The sequence below is a fragment of the Hemiscyllium ocellatum genome, chromosome 38 (genome assembly GCF_020745735.1).
Source record: "Hemiscyllium ocellatum isolate sHemOce1 chromosome 38, sHemOce1.pat.X.cur, whole genome shotgun sequence".
NCBI lineage: Eukaryota > Metazoa > Chordata > Chondrichthyes > Orectolobiformes > Hemiscylliidae > Hemiscyllium > Hemiscyllium ocellatum.
The window spans coordinates 4,293,863-4,318,634 of NC_083438.1; the positions used below are offsets into that span (position 1 = coordinate 4,293,863).

At 42.7% G+C, this 24,772-nt stretch overlaps 2 non-coding genes across 2 annotated transcripts; one reads left to right on the forward strand and one right to left on the reverse strand.

Annotated features, from left to right (window-relative positions):
- Positions 1-2,487: 2,487 nt before the first annotated feature.
- On the reverse strand, positions 2,488-2,560 carry trnav-uac (transfer RNA valine (anticodon UAC)). Its single transcript has one exon. It is a non-coding gene; the product is annotated as a tRNA-Val (tRNA).
- A 20,066-nt stretch (positions 2,561-22,626) lies between these two features.
- trnas-gcu (transfer RNA serine (anticodon GCU)) lies at positions 22,627-22,708 on the forward strand. The gene has a single exon. It is a non-coding gene; the product is annotated as a tRNA-Ser (tRNA).
- Positions 22,709-24,772: the final 2,064 nt, after the last annotated feature.

Consider the following 24,772-nt stretch of genomic DNA (forward strand, 5'->3'; position numbering starts at 1 on the left):
GAGCACCAGGTTCAGGAAAGGGACACAGAAATATGTCGTGCAAATTGGACTTGATTGAAAGCTGCATTTCCGTGGGTCACTGTCCTGTTTACAGACAATGTTACATGATCGCTGTCACAGGGCTTTATATTCGGTCGGCTTCAATTCGGCACAGAATTTGATTCAAAGATACTTCACTAACTTCCTTCTGAAAGTTCATACAGACAACATGAAACATACTGCACTCATCATCAATCTTCACCATTCCTACATCCGAGGACGTTGCACAGTTTTCATGAATACTAAAGGTATAAGAATGTTAAACAAGAGTAAATTGAGTTTCAGTTTAAATTGTAAAATGATAAGAATGCATAATAAGATACAGAATCGCATAAATTCATGTTTCTTAACGTGGCCACAACTCTAGCCCAGCAAAGGGGAAATCTGCCCCTGAATCCCCAATATCCACACGGCCGTTTGCTCCATGTGTCCAGTTGGAAACCTGTGTGAAGGAGCATGCAGTCAGACAGAGTGCCTGGGAGAATCCTTCACTGTCTGATCTAAAGCTGCAACAGGAGCTATGTATTCCAGCTGTGAGAGCAGTGGGATAAAGGGGAGGTCCTTGATATTCACAGTGTACATTCACAGTGTACTCATCATGTTATTGTTTAATCTCCTCTGTCAGAAACAGCACAGACAGAGAGAGAAACAAGGGGAGATAATTTCAACCGCCGGCGCTACCCCGTCATTTGATATATTTATGGCTGACCAAACACATCAATATCTTTCCACAACCCATCCACATCAACCTGTCACCCAATGGGAAAAATACGCTGAATAAACCGACAAACTCTGTGCAAATGTGGGTGGGAAATGTGTTTAGAGACAGTGAGCTTTTGCAGTGGGTTTTGTGAATGAGCAGCCGATTCTGGTATGATCATGTTTCAAATGATACGTGTCCTTCAAAGCTCACCACCAAGAAGGTGAGGAATCTCCTCTGGTCAGTAGCAGGGACGAGAACTCCAGATGACTGGAATTGATGATGAATCAGTAGAACAATCATTGATTCAGCTGAAATGTGAAAGAAATTGATAAGCACATGGATGATTTAGGGATAATGTAGGGAGACGAAGTGAGAATAGTTCACAGGTCGGCGCAACGTCGAGGGGCGAAGGGCCTATTTTGTACTGTATTGTTCTATGTTCTATGTTCTAAACTCCGAATATGGCGGGACTCAAACAAACAAAATTTGAATCACAATCTTAACAACACAGTGGAAGTCTAAAGCATCTTTCACTTCGCCACAGAGCTGCACTAGCCTCCATTTTGCTGCACCCAAAAATACGGTTTCAAGTCTTCCATCGAACATCTGTTTGTCCTTGCCCCACTTTCCAGTACCTCATCATTAAGTGCTAGCTCCTCAAGTGTTTGGCTAAATACTCCTGAAATGTTCTGTTGACTCTTAGCTTTACCACACGTTCAAACAGTGCGTTCCAGACATACAACACTCTGAGGTTGTAAGCATTCTTCCTAAAACTTCTCTGAATATCATCTATCTTGCTATATCCCTGGTTATTAACCCTTCCCGTAAGAAGTTTATTTCTATCACATATATCTATCCTTTCTCTGTGCACGTTAATCAGTTCCTATCCCAGCTTTTCCCACTGTCAGATAAAGAGCCCCAGCCGAGCTCATCTATCTTTGCAGTGGCGACAGGAAAGTGCTTCAAAAGCCCAGCATGTCAGGCAGCATCCGTGGAGCAGGAGAATCGACGTTCCAGGCATGAGCCCTTCATCAGGAATGAGGCTTGTAGGTCGGGGTTGAGATATAAGTGGGAGGGTAATTCTGTTGGTGGTAAAGTATCTGGGAAAGCGACAGTTGGATGAAGGTGAGGAAGAAGGTGATAGTTCAGTGGGTTGTTTCATCGACGGGTCAAGAGAGCAGTGCCTAGTTGGAAGATTGCGACTGGTATAATGTAGAATGAAGTGAAATGAGGAAGCTGTTCAAGTACACATTTATCCCGCGTGGTTGCATGGTCCGAAGGCTGAATATGAGTCATTCTTCCTCCACGCATCAGGTAGTAATGGAATGGCAGTAGTTAGTGCCAGAAACATTGCTTCTCCAGATCTTCAGATGCTGTCTGACCTGCCGTGCTTTTCTAGCACTACACTTCCGACTCTGAGCTTCAGCACCTGCAGCTCTCACTTCCGCCTATCTTCGCATTGGGAATGGTCGAGTCTGCGCAAGGAAAGCAAAGGCGGCACTGCTTTTTATGTTAGGATCAGAACGTGGTAACAATACTCTCAAACAGAATGACTTATGATCAGACCCAGGTTGGTGAAAAATTTTACAATGCTTTGCACAGTAAGTAAATGGAATTGCATTCATTACATTTCACTACAGGAGCAGATTTGTTAAAGCAAATTCGAAGGCAGGTGTGCAGATGGAAAAGCAAGCAAGGAAGCTCCATTTTTGTCCATGTAAAGTGCTGCAATTGAAGAACAAAGCAGTTTCTGCCCAGTTTCGAACTGGGGACCTTTCGCGTGTAAGGCGAATATGATGACCACTACATTACAAAAACAAGCCACGGCCGCCTGTGCCGCGGCTCAGTGGTGTCCAGCACTGAAAGTTGAAGCCATTCTACGTTTTATCTTTCAGTTTCCAACAGCTCGTTGTTGTCCAGCGTAATTGACATCTTGAAAACTTAGAAAAAAGGCACGTGAAATTGATGACAAAATACAGACAAGGATGTCGTTAATGTTTGGAGCGTAGGGCGAGGTGGAATAGGCTGGGACAACTTTCCCTGCAGCGTAAAGGCTGCGACATGATCTTATGGAAGGGTTGTAAACTGAGTCCTTTCGTGTTTTACCCAAGCTGGGGACAGTTGAAAACTCGAGAGCATTGATTTAAGGTGAGTTGGCTGAAATTGACAAAGTACCTGAGGCACATTTCCCACACAGAAGGTTGTGCATGTGTGGAATGAGGTACCCGCGAATGTGGAGGAGGCTATTACTCTCAGAAAATTGCAAAGGTAACGGGATGAGTTTCTGGATAGAATGGGTTTTGACGGATTGTGGTCAAATGCTGGGAAAGGGACATGTTTAATTTTGGCAATGTGGAGAGCATGGACGTGATACACTCAAGTATCTCTTCCCACGCGGAGTACCCCAATAACGTTGTTTTGCTTATTACACCTGCTTTAAAGGATCACTTTTTAGCATCACAGTCTGTGGCACAATCATTTAGTCTGTTCGACTGCTCACGGGAAAGGTAGGATTGTGAAACACTGCAGAAACGAACGACTTCCTTACTTTTGCTCTGACTGGCAATATTCCGTGAAATTTTCCTAGATCCTCAATTGAGGATTTTTGCAGCTGGAAATTACTTCAAAAAGTCTGTCAATTCGTAATGTACAGAGCGAATCACAAAACAGAAAGCATTTAACACGGAACACAAACAAAACTGGCAAAACAAATGCATGTGCAGACACAGCGAAGCATGAATGCTAAATGTGAGACAGTCCGAGGTCATGAGCCATAAAGTTATCTCACAACTAACAACAGGGCAACTCCAAACTACTCTTTCAAACATACTGCAGCATTAGTGCACCACCACTTCCCAGACAATGCTGAAAAGAGAGAAAGAAAGAACATAATAAGAATGGGCCATAAAAAGTGAATTTCACCAATCACAGTCTCGATTAGATTACCTTTACCTCCCGGTGTCTCCTGGACGGAAATGAAGGAAATGGGAGAAATGCAATAACATATGACATCGAAATTCTTTGGAACGATTTTCCCATTGGCCAGAAAACCAAACAACAACGAATCGACTCACCGCAGGACTTTGTTTCACAACAGCGATGAAATAACAGTCTCCATTCGGTTCCAATAAAAACTCAACTTGCCTGGAAAACAAAGCAACATTCGAGCTGCTTGCGATTTTCTGCGCGGGAGGAGAACATGATCATGACAGCACAGACACTTTAAATATTCAGCACATTCCCACACCGCAGTTTTGTTTTGAACATGAATGTAGCGGGGATCGAAACAGCATTTTAACAAACTGTTGGAGTTGATCAGCATAAATGGCAGTATTTTCTTTCAGATGAAATAAATTCGGAACAAATTTGCATATATCATTAATCGTTCCAATGAGATAAATCTAATGCACTTCCGATTATTACAATGAACAGTTTGACTTTCAGTTCACTTAGTAAAATGAAATGAACAAAAAAGCTTTTCTTGTGGTTTAACGTAATTCAGTTAAGCCATATGAGAACGGCTATTGAACTACAACATCGCATTTATATCACTCGCCACAGCTACTTCTTCATGTGAGAGAGAACGTCACTGAAGAAATTATGAGTGAAGGCAAAATGTGGGTGTGAATATGACGGGGAATTATTGTTCACTGTTTCATTCTGAGCATGGCTATTTCTTGGATTTTGCGGTTATTGTAATTCTGGTGAAAGCAGAAACACAATGGTTTGGATTCAATTTAGCTCAAGACATTTCTCAACCACGACTTTCACCACATGTTACATTGATGAGGTCACATGTCACCCATTTCCAAAACGTGCTGAGGAGACCGAGAGATTACGGTGATGGATTATTATACCACCGTGCTCCGCATTCATGGGTTCGAGTCACATTTTAGTTGCTAATTCCACAAACCACTGCTGCATTTTGACATTGCATCTCACACCTCTGGTATGCACTGGATCGAGAATTTTGTTCTTCCGCTTCAGTGCACGGGAGATTCACGAATAATCAACACCACGTTAAAGTTGAAATAAAAATTGAGAGCAGATGTTCTATTCGGTCGTAAATCAAATTGGTGTAATTAGAAGGAACACATTTTTTTCTTTTTGCCCCTCTTTCCATCTTGTCTTTCTATGAATTTACATCGACAGAAAGAGAAATAACTAACAAGTGATCGGGAGCACAAGTTTATCCAATGGGATTGCTCATGATTATTTTAAACGAAATGTCCACACAATGATTTGATCAGTATTTCAGCAGTCACTCGGAATTGGAACCGCAACAAACTGCTCCAATGAAACTAACCTTGCATTCTTCCACATGCAGCGTGATGACTGACTTGCTAACTGTACAAGGTCGACCAATTTTCTTCAGCACTCACAACTTCTGTAAACAGCCACCTGTGCTGTGCAGAGTGTCATTTGTTGCCCCCAGGTAACAGCATATTTCTTCTTCATGAACTTATGAGCTTCGTTCCTGATCTGCTTGATAAACCTTTTCTATCACTTCATCCCATCCACTCACAATTCTCAACTTTTGAATAAAATTTAGCGTTAGACCAAATGTTAAACAAAATGGATGCATGCCATTTAGCCCACCGAGTCTGCCCCACTGTACAACGGACTCATGGTTGATCTGATAATCTTCAACTCCATTCTGCTCACTTACCTCGACAAACTTCATCATCTTTCTGATTAAATACCTGACACAGTTTGAAAATACCCAACAACTTAGCCGCTACTTCGTTTGCCAAAAAGAAAGCCATAGATTCTCTGAGCATGGAAATTACTCTTCATTTCTGAATTAAATGGGCAATATCTCATTCTGAGATTATGTCCTCTGGTGCTCTCATCAGACCATAGGCCAAACCACCTGCCTATATCTCCCCTGTCAAGATCCCACGATTTTGCTTCAAGGAGAATAATCCAAGCCTGATCAATCATTCCACGAAGCTCCATTTTATCCAAAGTTGACAACATCCTCGTAAATCTCTGCTGTCCCTTACAGCACGGGAACTGGAACTTGAAATCAGATAGCGATTGGAATCGGATTAGTCCACACATGGACCAAATACAGTAATGATAACTTTGACAAATGAGAATCTAATCATATTCTATTCACAGTCAATGACTTCGTTGTAACTGAAGTCCTCCGTGTAATCGCCCTCGGAGCTAATATTTAGGAGAAATATTACCTGACCGCCCAAATAAAGAAGTTGACTACAAAAAAATGTCTGTCATTCGACTCTGGTTGATTATTAACACAACTCATGTCTCCGTGAAGCCTGCATCATTTGTTCGGCACAAATTAGATGTGTAACAGAACTCGCTTCATTTGCCTGGATGTGTGAAGCTTCAATACCACTGAAGGAACTGGACATCCTCCACGACAATGCAGTCACTTAACTGTACCACGTTCAACACCTGAATGTTTATTACCCTCACTGCTAAGGCACGATTGCAGTAGAGTGCACCACCTCCAAGATGCGGTTGAGTAAGTCATCCAGGTTGTGTTGACAGAACATTCAAAGCTCAAAAACTGTGCTGACTATACGGACAAGTTTGAAGATGCACTGAAGCGCGACCATTTGCAAGTTACCCTCCAAGGCACATACCGGCATGACTTGAAGATGTATCAGTGGTAAATCCATTGAGTGATGAAGCAGTCTTGATCGTCAAAGTGGTATACTTCAGCCCTCTATCCTTTGTCTTACAAATTTTAAAATGTTAATTATTGCATTGACCAGACTTGTGCTCATTCTTTTAGTTGTTTCCTAAACTGGCGGTTGCTAAATATCGAATATCACCCACAACCGAGGGACAACAACAGAAAATATCCAAAAATACTCTCGACCATCTGAGCTCCCTGTCCAAAAATCTTCGGTGATCTGTGAATATCCACTCCAAGATCCCTTTGTTCCTGTTTGTTCTGTTCACCACTCAGAATCCTTACTGTTGTTGTTTCAACTCCCCAAATTCGTTACCACTTATTGGTCTGGATTCAATTCCATTCGCCACCTGATTGATACATCTCTGCAGGCCCTGACATTATTCATCATAGTCAAATACACGACCAATTGTTGCATCCTCTGCAAACTTCTAAATCATGACTCCTACAACTAAGTCTGAATCGTTGATCTCCGTCACGAAACAATGGAACTCCACTGGAAACAGGCGTCCAAACATGGTTCATTGCTGGATGTGATGAACACCTGCAATCACAGCACAATCGGACCCCTGATGTCATTTGTCAACATGCTGGTGACTCTGCCAGTTGGCCTCCTAAGTGATCCCTTCTCACATATGGGAGTGGTGAATGACCTGTCCACATTGTGCCTGGGCACGTAGGTTTACACTTCAGCGGGTAATTGAATCCTTTCCTGAAGTCCCCTGTATCCATGTGTCTATTTAGATTGGATAATCAGTTGAATTTGAGTCCACGCAGAGACGACTCCCAATTTTCCCCGTCATCCATGTATTTTTTTAAAATCTTCTTTATTCTCCAACGGAGTGTGGCCATCATGGTCTGAACATTATTTGTTGTTCATTCTTAATTCACCTTGAACTGAGTCAGAGGGATTCTATCGTTGAACCGCACTGTTGTGAGTCTGGAGTCATATGTTGGCAGGTCTCATTAAGGATGGCAAATTGCCCTTTCCAAGGGACAAGAATGAATGGGCTTTCAGCAAATTAAAACTTTTTGCCTCTGTTCCTCTGATCGGGGTTATTATTCCAGATTTTATTCATCGATTTAAATACCAGCAGCTGCCATGTTCCAGTCTCGAAGTGTTGCTAGCCCAATATATCGCCACTACATTTGCATTTGACACGAAGATAGGTGAGTAGCAGAAAGCTAAGGGGTCGTCAAAGAATAGAGAATAATATAGGTAGACGGGAGAGTAGAGCAGAGAAGTGGCAGACGGAGTTCAATCGAGGCAAATGTGAAGTGATGCATTTTGGGAAGCCTAATTCCAGAACCAACTACACAGTAAACGGAACAGCCTTGGAGAAATTTGATGAGCGGAGAGATCTGGGAGTTCAGGTCCTTTGTACCATGACGATGGTGGCACAGGTCGATAGAGCTTCAATGAAAGCAAATAGCATGCTTGTCGTCAGAAGACCGGGCTTTGAATGTAAGAGCTGGCAGGTCATGCAAAAATTGAACAAGATTTTGGTTCGGCCGTATTTAGGAATACTGTGCACAGTTCTGGTCGTCAAGTTACTCAGTTGAAGTAGACGTTTACGAAAGGGTGCAGAGAAGGTTTACGAGGATGCTGCTGGTATGGAAGATGCTTGCTGTGAAGAGAGGTTAAGAAGTTTATGATTGTTTTCAGTGTAAAAAAAAGAGATTGAGGGGTCCTGATTGAGGTCTACAAAATCTTGAAGGGTACAGACGGGGTGTATAGAGATGCCTTTCCCCAGGCAAGGGATTCAATAATGAGAGGTCTCACATTCAAGTTGAGAGGTGAAAAGTTTAAGGAAGATAGATGTAGAAAGTATTTAGCACAGAGGGTGGTAAGTGCCTGGAACGCGTTGCTAGCAGAGGTAGTAGAGGCAGGCACGGTCGTTTCATTCAAGGTGCGCCTTAATAGATGCGTGAGTAAATGGTGCGCCGATGGAAACAGGTGCTTAGGAATTGGGTGATAGGTTTAGACAGTTGATTTTGTTCATCCCAGGCTTGGAGGTCCAAAAGGCCTGTTCCTGGGCTATAAATGTTCTGTGTTCTTTGTTCTTCTTTGTTCACTACACTACCATCTCAATGCTACGTTGCTCCATCTCAGAGAATGACATTGGCGATTACAATCATCTCAGAGGGTGTGAGAATATGACATGTGGCTGTGTCAGAATGAAACTGATGTACGCTGTACTGGAGTGTTTGCTGGGAGCAAGGGGATGATGTGATCAAAAAACAGTTCTTACCTGTCAAAATAACAAAACAGTGCATTGTTAAGGAAAATTGCACTAAATGCTTGCAGCACATCGACCTCTCGCTTAAGGCTGCAGCACGCTTCCACTGAGATAACCGGCAGTGCTGGTTAATGCTGCTGTTGTACCTTAATAATCTAATAACCGGAGACAAATATGCCCTTCCTCCCCGCCTTTGACCAGGAGAACTCCCAGCCTCGGAATTTCATGCGCCTCTGTATCATCATAGAAGGACCATGTGCTCACCGATCGCATCACTGGTCCGACACAGTAGCTTCACGTGCTCATTTCCATCCCAATTTCCCGCTTGATCTTTGCAACTGCCCCATTGATTCTGGGTGGAGGAATTGGGATTATGTGATCCACTGTAGAAATGGGTACTTCCTTGTGTGGGGAAGCTCGTGTGGCAACAATCGTGAAACCTCATTACTGTTGAAACATACATTTGAACAATATCCTGCAGTATCCCTTGAGAATTTGATGCTTTGTAAAAATCTATCACCCTCACTCTTCAACATGCAGTGCTCGATGGAACTTACTCAGCCTCTTGAAATATCCAATTTGAATATACAGCCAATTCTGAGTTCCCACATGTCTATTATTGCTCGCCAAATAGTCCTGTTGTGTCTCTGCATTCTTCCTAACATGCCCTATGTCACTGTAGTTACTGCTCTTTTCAAACACGCATCTCTGCATGGCCCAGGGATCGTATAATGTTCAGTGTTGTGCGTTGTGGCCGCAGGAACCTCGATTAAATCCGAGTTACGGCATGTAATCTTCTACCCATTTTAACTCCTTGTGGTACATGCCAAAGAAACACAGAAATGAATTAATTGATTTTACATGAAAACTTTCTCTGACATTATGATTTTTTCATCAAACCCCTCTCTCACACATCTCTGTGAGATAAATGTCAGAATTCAGACTCACCCATTCTTGGAGACTTCTCTCCCTCTTACAATCACTGACCTCCTTTAAGTTCCCCCTCCCATTTCCATTACAATCATTTTCAAATTGAACCCTGTTCAGTCTGTGCTGCGGCGCTCCCTGTTGCTGGGTGAAGATGCCTCAATCATACCATTGCGACCTTGAGAGCAGTAAATCCATTTCGATACCGTGGTTTTGATATCAATGTTCAGGTATCACCTTTTACTGGCATGGATCAGATATTATTGGAACTTTAGGCTCAGGAAAAGAACACAGGGCAGCACTGAGGAAAAGAAACTTGTTTTTCAAAACGACCTCTTTCTGCGGATTGCAACATCATTTATTTTACTTGCTCATTCGGCTCTATCTTGACTATGGTGTGCAGTTCTGCAATCACATTAGCACTGGAAATGATGCAGGGGTGATTTACCAGGACATAGTCTGAGGAGAAGAGCTCCTGTTATGAAGAGAGATTGGATAGACTGGATAGACTTAGAGCAGAAGAGATCGAGAGGAGACATGATTGAGATATACAAAATAATCAGGGATACGGATAGTGTAGACTGAAACTAAAGTTTGCCCATAATGGAGAGATCACTCACGGTGTAATAGATTTAAGAACAAAGGAGGAAAGATTTGAGGGAATGCGCAGACAAACGTTTTGAAATGGCGGGTAGTTGAAATCTGGAACTCAGTGCATGCAAATGTTGGAGAGGCAGAAATCCTCATATCTTTTAGAAGTATTCAGATATGAATTTTTGACGACAAGACGTACAAGGCTGTCGATTTAAAAAAAAGTGTTTGGATAGTTAATCAATTATTGATTTCCAGTACTGATACATAGGCTTCTTTTTGCATTGAACTCCGGGGCAATACCACTGCCTGTCACTGCGTGAGATTGGGTTCAATTCGCATCCGGGATGGGCGCTTGCAGCTTGGGAAGGCTACCAGGCCAGAAACCTGCATTCGATCCCAGACTTATGTGACTGACTGTGTGGAATTTGCACGCTCCTTTTCTCTTCTCTTCCGTGTGGGTTTCTTCCGGCTGCTCCAATTCCTTCTCACTGTCCAAAGATGTGCACTTCAGGTAGATGGCAAACAAAACCTGAATGGACTGTATAATCAAAAACAAAATCAAAGACAAAAGTCGGAAACGCAGCTCAAGGAAACAGATTGACCATTTGAGGCCAACAGGTCATTCTTTGGAACAGATTTTGATTCGCAATGTTAACTCTGATTTCTCTCCACCGATGTTGCCTGATCCGCTGAGCTTTTGAACTCATTTCTATTTTTGTAGGTGGATCAATAATGCGGGTTTAGAAAGATATGGTGGGGGAGTGTGAATCTCTTCGGCGGCACAGAGCAGACACATTTGGCCAAATGGTTTCAGTCTGCATTGCGTCTAATTCCATTAAATCTGATTTTATAAGTTTTTGTCCTTTTTTTAGTCTTTGGTATTTCACATCTCCCCTGAAATGTGGTTTGCAGAACAGGACAATCGACGTTTCGGGCATAAGCCACCGCCAAACCGTTACCACCCGTTGCTTGGAAGAAGAACACCCCATACTCTCCCTTGGGACCCTGCAACCATACGGGATATGTGTGGATTTCAACATCTTCCTCAATTCTCCTCCCCTCGCATTATCAGTCCGAAGCATCCATCTCGGCACCACCCTCCGGACCTATTATATTTTCCCCCTCTCACTTATCACTTTCTCCCTCGCCTCCATCCAATTGGCGCTTTTCTAGCTACCTTCCACCCAACCCCAACTGCCGCCCATTTATCTTTCCACCCCCACCTACACAGCTCATTCCTGATGAAAGGCTTATGTCAGAAGCGTCGATTCTCCTGCTCCTCGGATGCTGCCTGATCGGCTGTACTTTTCCAGCACGACAATCTCGTCATGGCGAAGATAAACTAGCTTAGCTCTGGCTATTTATCTGAGAGCGGAGAAGAGTGAGTGAGGAAGAGATGAAGGTGTACAGTAAGGGGATAGATACGTGTTATAGGAATAAATTTCTTATGGGAAGTGTTTACAACCATAGATCTACGTTAAACGCAAGGGGAGGATAATCAGAGGAGATATAGGAAGAACATTTCCATTCTGAGAGTGTTGTATTATTGGAACTCACGTTTGAACGTGTGGTAAAGCTATGAGTCATCGAAACACTTTAGGAGTACTTAGCCGAATACTTGCGAAACTGGAGCACACATAGATAAGGACCAGGTACTGGAAAGTGGGGCGAAGACAAACAGATATCTGATCAAAGTTCTGAACACCGTATGGCAAATACCGAGCATGAAAGCATGGGAAGGGTAAAAGCATGTCGATCTGTTACAAGGAGTCTGCGGAATGCTACACGAGTCAAAAGGTCACTGTGGCAGGTTGGGGTCACGGTGGCTGGATGGGATAAGCATAGTAGAATGCTCCTCCACCAATGAGCAGAGTCAGACTGGGGCTGAATGGTTACTGTGACAGGCGGAGATAACAGCAATTATTACCGTCAGCCTCACCAGCTAAATATCATCATTGCAAGTTGGGACAAGTCGTGACAATAAATCTTTAGGACTTGTCTTTAAGTATTTAATTGATAGTTAGTAGCGTCAGCCTACTTGAAACCCTTGTAGCAGAAAAAAAGACAATAACTATCTAATAAACTTGTGACAGGAAACATTGTGGTAGATGGGGTAGCTAAAACTCAAATCACGACAGTTTAGTCTGGGCTGTAAGATCATTGCAGCAGAGGTGGCAGTAAAATACATAATCATGGCAACAGAAAAACCCTATCAGCATAAGTAGAGCGATAGTGGTTTATTGTATACCTGGAGTGAAATAATTCTGAGTAACACAGTTGGGCATCCTGGTAAGCTAACAAAAATATAATTAAAGAAAGGGTATAAAGAGCCACGGATCATGAGTTTCGGGGTCGTTCAGGAATTTGCTTTCTGAGTGTCATGGTTTTTTGTCTGCAAATAAAAGATCTACTCATTGAAGAACTCCACTGGAGATTTCTTATATGTTCTCGATGGCAACCACAACTTTGGGTACAGTAAAATTGTGGCTAGCGCGGCTCGGTGGTGCAATGAAAAGCGCGTTAGATTTCTACAGCATTGTTAACATTGCTATACAAAGTTTGTTGTTTTGAGTTCCACCAGAATCGGAGTTCAGATTTCAGCTGAATCAATTATTATTCTGCTGATACATCGTTAATTCCCGTCGTCTGGGATTCTCAAAATTGCTGTTTATCACGGAAAATTCCTTACTCCCTTACTGGTGAGTTTTGATGGAATCATATCATTTGAAGCATGATCAGACCAGTATCAACTGCTAACCCACGATAACTACAAACTTCGTGCAGAAACCCACTGTCTCTAAACGGATTCCTCTCCAATAGTTGCACAGGCATTATCGATTGCTTAAATGTCTTTTTTCCCTTTGGGCGACAGGCTGTTGTGGATGGACCGGGGAAAGATATTGATGTATTTGGTCAGTCATAACGATGTCAAATGGCGGGGTAGGACCGGTGTTTGGAATAGTGTCCTCCTGTTACTCTCTGTCTGTGCTGTTTCTGACAGAGGGTTTTCAACAATAACATGTTGAAATGTGGATCTACACCACGGAATATCAGGGACAGATTACCCCTCTGTTTTGGTTCAGTTCTGGACACGGAGAAGAACATGAATTTCTGACATTCTGAGTCTTACGGTGCATTCTTCCTACTTTACAATTTAAACTGAAATTGAATATATTCTTGTATCACACTCTTACATCTTCAGTATTCATGGAAACAGTGCAACGTGTTCATGGATGTAGGAATGATGAAGATTATTGATGAATGCAGTATGCTTCATGTTACTTGTATGAACTTTCAGAAGTTTTATTGATTCGAATTGAAACAGATCCAAGGAAAGGCCTGGCGACAACGGCAAAGTAACATTGTCTGTAAACACCGCAGGAACCAACAGAAACCCATTTTTCAATGAAGTTTATTTTGCATATTTTTATGTGTCCCTTTCCTGAACCTGATGCTTCAATAATCACAGGTCCATGTCAGTTTCACCTCGTCTGCGTTAGCTTTAATTTCAGAACCACAGCAAAAGTAGAGCAGTTGAGTTAAAGTTCCTAAGGTATGAGTACGGCATGTGACCAGCTTGCTGTCTGTGGCTTCAGTCGCGCAATTGTTTAGCGCCTGCTACTTAAAGGTGCGTAAAATGTCACGGTTGTAAGTTCAATGCTTATCTAATGATGCTGTTACTGACATTGACAAGGGATGATTAGCGCATCATACTAAAACGCTGTTGAAATCAATGTTGAGTAAAGCAGCATTTATTTGAAAACTCCAGTTTCACAGTTGAATCAATTATTATCTGAACAACTGCAAATATTCCCCACATGAATTTGCATCTGTCAATAGGGAAACAGAGGTGAAATGTTAGCTGAATGACTTTTCTCAGATCGCTCACCCTGCACAGGATTACATTCTGGGAAAATCTGTTTAATTCATTTCATATCATTCCATTTCCTGCAAACACGCACAGCTCATTATCCAATCAAAAGTATTAGATTTATGTCTTTGGAGAGTTTGAATGATGTCAGTAAATCTGGCAAAGGCATAACAAATAGTTTTGCTGTTGGGAGGAGCAGAGGGTGCAAACTGAGATAAGGTCGAGTCTTGTCACAGAATTTTTCAAGCGGAGATCAGTGAGCATTAAATGGACTCACTCTCCTTTAGAGTGATTGTGAACAAATTTTCAAGGCAGCAGATGGCAATGATAATGATGTTTTTCCATCTACAAGGCAAACCTTACACACTGGAGACACCATAGTATTAGAGATCGGTAGAGGGAGGTAGTTGATGATCCTTATGCAAACCTGAGACAGTGAGAAAATTAATCCCATGCTGTTGGTCTCACTTTTCTCATAACTAGTTCTTCAGTGGACTGAGCTAACTGACTTCCATTCAATGTAGAGCTGCACCAAACAGCTCAGTGTAATTACAAGATACAATATTTCATGTAGAATGAGCTGCAACACCTATCAACGTCAGCAGCTGTTCTCATACTTAACATTTTCAGTTGCAGGTATTATGCAATTTCTTTCCGATGAATGTTATCCACTTCGAGAGTATGCCCCATCTGCCTCACCATCCAGGCTGGCCAGAATCTCTGTCGCTGTTAAATTCACTCCCTTATGAAATATAATGGAATCAGCTCCTAAACTGATTTTATTTCTGAAAATTCATCTCCGATTTCAATAATTCTCAGAATAAAAAAAACCTGCTCCAAACTTCTTCATCATTCCCCGTTTGCTCTGAAACCCCAACCTCGAGTTTCAATTCACCGAAACGAAGGAAGTTCCCTCAGATTTACTCTTACCAACGTCCCATCAGCTGGATAACCTCCATTCAGACACAACTAAGTCTTCCCTGATTTCTCCCGCATGATTCTTGATCTATCCCAACGTCCCATTAAATCTGCTCTTTCTTTTTCGAGTGATGTAATCTCAAAGTAACCGTCATGTCTGTCTTTTTTATCGACTTTGTATCAAGTGAACTCTGACCGTGCCACTCCAAACGTCTTTTTCCTCCAGTAAACACCACCGTGTCTTTCACCATGCCTTTATATCCCAGTAAATTTCAACCTGTGAAAGAATGCTGGGTCCAATTCAACGCATGAAAACTCACCACTAAGCTATGCAATCTTATTACCGACACAGGAAAGGCAGAAGCAATTTTAATTACAACTGAATCGATTGGCTGCAGCAGCATCGGGCCAAATTCCAGTCACATGCGTGACTGTTGTTCATATATTTATTTCTTCTCTACGTGTGCTGAAGTAACACAGTGAGGGATCAATGACTGTTGTCAGACGTACATGTAGGGGCGTATTAAATACTGAAGATTGATTCTGAACATCAAATGGGCAGCACAAAAATGCACTTACTGGTATTTTACTGAGGGAAGAGAGTCCACAGCTCATTTCTTTCTTTCCCACCAGCTCAGCATCTTTCTCTCTCTCAAATAAATGATATTTGGAGGAAGTTCGCAATCAAAGTTGCTGAGTTCCAGCGGCGCCCTTACACCTGGCTGTGCCCGGGAGAGGAAGCTTCAGAGGATATCCGCACTTACACCCTCTCATAATGCCTGTAAGTGGAGGGAAATGGCTGAATATTCTGCCAATAGAGACAGCTCAGTCCACGGGTATGAGATAAACAGCACCGTTCCGGTGGGTACATTCTGCAGATCATACACAGTCCACTTTATCATTCAGATCATACCAGAGTGAGAGCGCTAGAGAAGGCCAATCGGTCACTCGTACCTGTGCCAACTCGGGAGTTACAAAAGATTGGTGAAAGTGGAAAGTGGATTTGTTCGCATTTCAAGTGTTTTCGTGAAGCAGGAAGCAGAAGAAGATACACCGAGAAGCGATTGAAATCTGACTACAGGAACAGCAAATAAGTTGTAAAGTGTAGAGAAGAGCTTTGAAGTATTGAATTCTGGTTTATGGGACGATCATGGTTTCACTAGGCCACGCTGCTACAGAAGGAACTATGTCAGTGTCTCTCAACATTGTGATGTCACAGGCAAATGTCGCCATTACACTGCAGGAAATTCCTTTTTCCAATGTGAGGGCAGTCCATATGTAAAGTAGCTTATATATCAAATCCGTTCACATAAATAATTCCACTGCACCGCAGTGTATTGTCTCCCTTCCACTTTACCTGTCATTGTGCCTGCACTGAACGGCTTTACTCCTTCTGTGTGTCTTTTACAATCTGGGTGATGTTGGGCAGTTGTATTGACCCATCTTCTGACAGAACTTTCCACTTCACTTCAGCCCGCCCTAACTTCGCTATCTGATCCCATTCCCGTTGTTTGGGTGTTAAGCGCTCGTCTCAGATCCAGCCTGCCCTCACCCAAAATAAAGGGAAGACTCAGTCACCCTGTGATCACTGCAATTCAAGGGATATCTTCACACCAACGTCATTGACAATTCCAAAGATAAAGTTAGGGTTGCAGATGCTGGAGATCCGAGTTGAAGGCTTGTGTTTGGGGGAGGGTAAATGACGAAACTGTTCGAATTCACATTTATCCCGTGTGCTGTTCGAGGACCTAAGCCAGAATGTGTAGCGTTCCTCGAGTTGGTAGTGTGATGCTGGAAAATACCAGCAGATCAGGGAGCATTCGAGGAGCAGGAGAATTCAGTTTTCAGGCTTAAGCCCTTCCTCAGGAAAATATTTGTGAGTTGGGGCTTAGACATAAATACAAATGGTGTGGGGTTGAGGGGAAATAGCTAGAAAGCAATAGATGGATGAATAGGAGGGAGAACATAATAGGTCAGAAGTGGCAGTGATGGAATGGATCGAGAGGGCGGTGGCAAGTTGAAGGCTTGTGTTTGGGGGAGGGTAAATGACGAAACTGTTCGAATTCACATTTCTCCCGTGTGCTGTTCGAGGACCTAAGCCAGAATGTGTAGCGTGTTCGTGGGGGCAGGTTTCCCAAAGATGTTCTTGGAAATGATATGCAGGAAGGTGTCCTGTCTCCCTGATGTAGAGGAGACCACACTGGGGGCAACGGATGCAGGAGATGACATTAGTATCTGTACAGGTGAATTTCTAACGGATGTGGAATGATCTCTTCGGGCCTTGGTTGGAGATGAGGGGCGTGGTGTGGGTGCTAGTTTCATCCCTCCTTTCGTGGCAGTGAAACATGCCACTAGAGGGTTGTGGTCTGGTAGAGGGAAGTGTGGACATGAAGAGGGGGTCGTGGAGGGAATGGTCTTTTCGGAATGCTGGCAGGGCTGGGGAACGAAATATATCTCCAGTAGTGGTGTCTATTTGGAGGTGGCATCAGTGGCAGGATATGATGCGTTTAATGTGGAGGTTGGTTAGGTGGAAGATGAGCACCAGGAGGTTCTGTCCTTGTTGCGTTGAGTGACGTGGGGTTCAAGGGTCTTGGTGTGTGAAGTGGAGGAGATGCGCTGGACGGCGTTGTCAACCACGTGGGAAGGCAATTTATGATGGTGGAAGAAGGAGACCAGCTGTGTCTTTCTGAGGTGTAATTGGTCATCCTGGGAACACATGTGGTGGAGGCGGAGGAATTGGGAATAAGGAATGGAGATTTTACATGAGATAAGGTTGGATGAGATGTCGTCTAGATACCTGTGGGAGTAGGTGAGCTTGTAGTATATGTCTGTAATTAGTCAGTCGCCAGAGACGGTGATGGAGAGATCCATGAAGGTGAGGGAAGTTGCCAAGATGATTCGGGTAAATTTGAGGTCGGAGTGGAAGCTGTTGGTAAAGTTGGTAAACTATTCAAGCTCCTCGTTGGAGCACCAAGTGGCGCCAATGCATTCATCAATGTAGCGGAGGAACAGGCGGAGGATAGTGCCTGTGTAACTGCGAAAGATGGACAGTTTCGCGCATCTGACAAACAGGCAGGCACACCAAGGTCCCATGTGGATACCCATGGCTACCCGTTTCGATGTAGGAAGTGGGATGATAGGAAAGATAAGTTGTTGATTGGGAGGACTAGATCAGTCAGGTGGATGAGTATATCTGTGGAAAGGTACTGGTTGGGATGCTGTGAGATTAAGAAAGGGAAGGCTTGCAGACTTCTGCCATGGCAGATGGATTTGTACAGGGACTGGTTGTACATGGTGAAGATGACACGTTGGGGGCCAAGGAAACGAAATTCATGGAGGAGGGGAAGTGCATAGGGGTGTCGCGAATATTAGTGTACATTTTCTGAACTGGGTAAGTAAGATTGTAACGAGGTAGGAAGAGATGATTCAGATGGGACAGGCGGAGGCTGAGACAATAGGTCGATTGGGGCAATCGGGTTTGTGAATCAAAGGAAGGAGGTAGAATCGGGGAGTGCATGGTTCACGGACAAGGAGGTTGGAGGTTGTGGATAAGAGACGCCCAGAGGTGATGAGATTGTGGATAGTCTGGGAGATGATGGTTTGGTGGTGGGAGGAGAGGTCGTGATAGGGGTCAGTAGGAGGAGGTGCTTGCGTGTTGGCACCTGACTTCAGCTTTGTCCCTCTGCCCGACTCACGAGCCTAATTCTTGATGAATGGCTTATGCCTAAGTCGTCCATTCTTCTGCTCCTCGGATATTGCCTGACCTGCTGTGCTTTTCCAGTACAACACTCTCTACTCATTCATTATTATTGTCTCATTTCACACTATCAGGTACACGCTGTCTGTTTGATGCTCGAGAACAGTGTTCCCATGAACTATGACAAAATCTGCCAATTTGAAACAAAAACAGAAATTGCTGTAAAATCACAGGTGAGCAGGCACCATCTGTGCAGAAAATCACAGTTAACGTTTCACATCCACTGGGTCCGTCTCTCCACAGATGCTGCAAGACGTCCTGAAATTTTCTAGCATCGACTGTTTTTGTTTGATTTTCAACATCGGCAATTTTTTCATTTACGTTTTCTTCTTTTCTGCCAATATGATTTGGCTAAAGATTGCGTTAAATGTTTTAAATATGACTGCGATGCAATGGCCAGACTTTACCAGCCCGCTACTTTTATTTGGTTCACATGACCAATGCCTTTCCACTTGTTCACCGCACCCTACAGCTGCACTGCATATAAATTGACAAAATTGTGGCATTCTCTCGGATTGATGATCAGGAGCGAGATTGTTCGAAATTGTTCAAAATGTAAGATAAACTGAGAGAATACGGGATATTAAATGGGAAACTGAAAGGGAAAGAGAGAACAGTGAATGACAATTGTTTTGACAAAATTGAAATGTAATTGCTCCAGATTCAGAACGTGTTTTCATCCACAAACATATCACAATGTGGAATGTATTTTTTAGGACAGCCAATGCAAGCAGATTGCAAAATTTTAGTTTTAAAGTCTTGCTGCAACTGTTTTGGTTTTAATGAACGCACACATGGGATTCAGTGCTGTAATGATCCCCTAAACTGGAGAAGGAAATACTTGCCTTCAAGAATACGTCCGGAATGTTCACTGATTCATCCCAGTAATGGCAGGACTGTCCTCTGGAAGCGTATGAGTAAAATCATTCAATGTTCCATGGAGTTTCGAATGAGTGGTGAAGGGAATGTCTCCATTCACGAATTAATCTTTCAGTAGAATTCAATACAGGGACCCATGAAATGATGAACACATTGAAAAAGAACATGGACATACGATACACAATAGCTACGACAATTACTATGTGAAAACTTTTGATTTCAGATCCATGGTGGCCTTTGGTGATGACATTTACTGTCCAGAACCAGTCTGCACTGGAATGACTGGAGACACACTATGAAGTATTTGAACTTGAGTCGACTTTAGAAATAGCTGACGCTCACTCAGGGCACGGGGAGTTAGAGATGTTGGCCTTACAAACCTTTCAAACATTTCGTGGAAGAATAAAGGGAGAGATAGATAATTTTCAATCCCATGGCGATGATGTTCATGAACTGGATAGATAATAATTTACCTTATTGAGTTTATACATAGTGACGTCACATTTAAAAAGCAAAGAGTTCATAGTGTAACTGTAAAATCTTCAGGTCACCCTCAGTGGGAGCATTGTGTGTAATCCTTGTCCTCATTCTCCACCTAAAACATGGGAAGAGATTAGAAAGGACACCGACGCTGTTTCCAGGATAGCAAGATATTAGAAAGCCAAGTGACGTTGTTTACTGAGACATAAAAATATCAGAAAGGATGCAAACGGGATGATGGAAAGAATGAGGGAGTTTATTCACGAGATCTGGAAATGCTGGAGCAGAAACGCCCAAGTTTGAAGTCAACAAATGAGATTTTCACATAACGTGAGGTTTGAATGACTAAATCAGGGAAATACCCTCTTTCGAGTGAATCAAAAACTTTAGTTAGAGCTTCAAAACCATTAGTGAATGATTAAGAAAAGTTTGAATGAGAGTTTCTTCCAATCAATAGTGTTAGTAAAATCGTGAACGACTTTCCAGAAATAAAACGTAGAAGCTGATTTCACAGTGTTTTAAAAGATACACGAACAAACATACAAGGAGGGAATTTACCATTGAGAGAAAGTCAGTGTGGTTGCATAACAATTTCGAATTTAGTTGACTTCAGCCACAAAGACATTTCATGAACGCGTAGAACTAATTAAGATTGAGCAAAAAACGTTCATGGATTGGTAAGGTGTGGCGTGTTATTCATGGTGAAACTCTGTAAATGGAGCTGATGTCCTAAAATAACTGCAGACAGAAGTTATATCCTAATCAGTGGGAATTGAATCGGCACTTGGAGACGCAACACCAACTTTAAAGATTCGACCACATTCACATGATGTTATGTATATTTCGTACATTCTTTACTCCACCCACGAAATGCACCAAGAAGACTCTGTCCTGTTGTATTGTTAACCCTCTGTACTTCTCTGCAGCACGCCATTGAAGATAAAATATACTCAGGCCAAAATTCAATTCAATACAATATTCAAACGGTCCTATGTGATTTTTCTTTTTTTGATTATTGCAATAACCTTTGTGACTTTGCAACAAAATGCATATCATAAAACCAGTTCAACATTTATTTTCGCGAAATCAAAGCAATGCACATGGGAAACGTTATCCACATGCTGAACAATCACCTTTGGCTCTCTCTCCACACATGTCTCTTCACGTTTTAACTACTTGTAGTATGTTTGTTGATCAAGAAGTCATTATCCAAAAAAGGTCATTTCTCAATCCACAAACACGGGTATTTTCCCATAAACTTGGCTTTGCTCAATATCACCTTCTATCCGTACCCCTCAAGACAATGAATAATTGAAGCTGCTCCATGTGAGGCTCAAACTTAAAACTTTAGCGCAGCACAGCCCACTATACTGGCACAGAGATACCATGCGCTGTCACCTGCATCACAGGAGCAACACATTAATGCTTATCTCCACATTCCTGGTTGTACCTTAACGTTTGGGAAACCGAAGTTCTCTGATTCCATGGCTAGTAACGGGGATTAAACGATCATCTTCACCAGTGGTTCTGACTCCGAGTGAGGAAAATGGTGAGCTACTCATTGCAAAGATGGGTAGATTTTTGAAATATATAATTGCAACATTTGCCTTTACTAACCAATGAACATTTTATTTTGTTTTTCATCTGTAGAAATCTTAAAATCTTCATCTTTAACAGACTCAATGACAGATCTCCATTGTGTCTCTGGTATCAAATTCCAAAGTGTAAAACCGCTCTGAATTCTTCCTCCACAGTCCGCTTTTTGGTAGTGTTCCTGTTGTGGGAAATGCACTTCCCCGCGTGTCAACTGCTGCTCCCAGCATTCTCTCTGGCACTACACTAATTTTCCTTCTGACACTTGCTCACTGTGTTGCTGTGATCATACTTGGTGTTGCATGGCCCAGCAAAATGACACAGATCAAGGTTTTTGCATTGTTGAATTCAATTGTCTGTTTAGTCTTATTTAGGATTTTGAAAGTGTCTGTTCTGTACAGAAGTGCTTGTCAAAAACATCTGAGCAGAAGAAACGTGTTCCGAATAATGACATTGAGCACTATGCACTCTCCTCCAGTCTGGAAAACAATTCCTCACAGGCAATTTAATAGATAATAGACAATAGACCATAGGTGCAGGAGTAGGCCATTCTGCCCTTCGAGCCAGCACTACCATTCATTATGATCATGGCTGATCATCCTCAATCAGTATCCTGTTCCTGCCTTATCCCCATAACCCATGAGTCCACTATCCTTATGAGCTCTAGCCAACTCTTTCTTGAAGGAACACATCCTGCTTTCTCGGGTTCTTCATTCTGTTGACTTCAAATCTTCACAGAATTCAACAGAATTTGTTACATAGTCTTTTCTTCCTTTTTGCTTAGATCACTGTGAGCAGAGTGTCACAGTGGGAATGCCGTTACCCCACAACCCAGAGGTCAGACCATACTCTTGGGACCGTACTCTGCTATTTAGCATTTCACCAGACCAGGGAGAAATATCTGCTGTTCTGCATAATTTACGCAATTCACTTATTCATGCAGGGTCTCTTACCCGTGACGAGGTGGCCGAGAGGTTAAGGCGATGGACTGCTAATCCATTGTGCCCTGCACGCGTGGGTTCGAGTCCCACTCTCGTCACTGTTTTCAATGTTGCTATTTTTGCATGCTCACTCCTGTCTTATTGAAATTGGAACTCCAATGGTCAATTTATATGCATCGACGCGATTATAAAATCTCAAAGAATAATTTGAGTCAGTTGCTTAAACTGCATTGAAACGTAGATCGCATTGGGATAATGAAAAGTAACGCGATTTTCTTTTTCAAAGTTGCTGTGACCTTTAATCATATGAAAGAGATCCAGGAAAACCAAAATACAAGAGATGCGAAACGCATGTTTATGTAATGGGATTCTGAATGACTGTTTTGTCAGATGAAATCTGGAGCAGGTTGAGTAGAAGTGATTCATGTTGGTGAGAAGAGCACAGAAAGACAGCACAAAATAATGGAAATATTTCAAAAGGGGCAGGGCGTGGGTGTTGGGGCACCGAGAACTGGCTGAAAATGCACAGTAGAGAATTGCAGATATGGGTGCCATGCATGGATACGGAGAGACTTTCACATTGGTCTCTTTATCGCCCGTTGCTCTCGCCATTGATGAAGGCTGGACACAAGACACAGATAAACACAAGATGTGGGAATCAAGCTCCAAAACGTTATGCAGACACTGGATGCATCACATTGAACTATGAACAACTGGAGAAGTAGTATGCTCACTGCAGGGACTGAACCTAAATCGTGGGTCAATAATCGCAAATTCATGCAGCATTAGCATGAAAAATGATTTAATGTGTCTTTATACGCATGTCATTAACAGACGTTTCGTTCTAATACCCGTGTGGTTGAATGAAGAGGACACCACATGTCAAGATGGATGACAACGTAACCAAGTTTGCTTTAAAATTGAGATCCATTTCATCATTGTACACAGTGGACAAGTTCATTTTAAATAATACACACCACATTCCCTCACCTGGAATAAAAGTGTGATTTCATTACAAACATTGCCCTTGCTAAGTGGCAGTTACTCAACATGAAAAATATGATGTAATTTTTATTGAACATGCATCAATTAGCACCATTATCTAACTTCGGATTGACTGCAATATGCACATGATAAACAATATTTAAGAAAGAATGTCTTTTGGAAGTAATGATTCGGTGCTGACGAAAAATAATATTAAATTCACATGATGCGGATATTCCACCAATGGCTCCAATGGTGGAAATGGTCAGTGGGCACTATTTCTAAGTTGGTATAGAGGTGTGTGAGTTGCAAGGGTTGGGAGCTCCCACCTCATCTGGAGCAGCGTCTGCTCACATGGACCAGGGAGCATTGGGGCAGCAGGCTGGGAGTTCCAACCATACCTGGAGTAGCTTTTATTGACTTGGAGTAGTAGGGAGCATTGGGGAAGCAGGCTGGGAGATACAACCTAACCCGGAACAGCTTCTATTGACGTGGAGCAGCAGGGAACATTGGGACATCAGACTGGGAAATGAAGCCTCACCTGGAGCAACCTGTATTGACATGAAGCAGCAGGGAGCATTGGAACATCAGACTGCGGGATCTTACCTAATTTGAAGCAGCTTCAGTCGACATGGAGCAAGAAGCTTTGCGAGATCCGTCTGGGAGCTCCACTCTCACCTGGAGCAGCTTTTAATGTCAAGTAGCAGCGGGAAGCATTGGGACATCAGAGTGATAGGTCCAGCCTCAACTGGACCGCTTCTATTGACATGGAGGAGGGAGCATTTGGACATCAGACTGGGAGCACCAACCTCACAAGGACCAGCTCTTAATGACATGTAGCACCTGTGAGCATTTGGGCATGAGAGTGGAGATCCAACCTCAACTGGACCGCTTTTATTGACATGGAGCAGGGAGCATTGAGGCATCAGACTCGGAGCCCCAAATTAAATTGAGGAAGCTGCTATTGACATGGAGCAGCAAGGAGCATTGGAACGTTAGGTTGGGAGCTCCAACCTCACCTGGAGCAGCTGGTATTTACATGGAAGAGAAGGGAGGATTGGGACATTAGGCTGGGGGAAAGGATATTCAACTGTTTTAATCTGAAGTAAAATAGGTTTCAAAATTCAGATGTTAACTGATTTACGAATAAACTTTCCCAGGAAAATAATTAATACTTT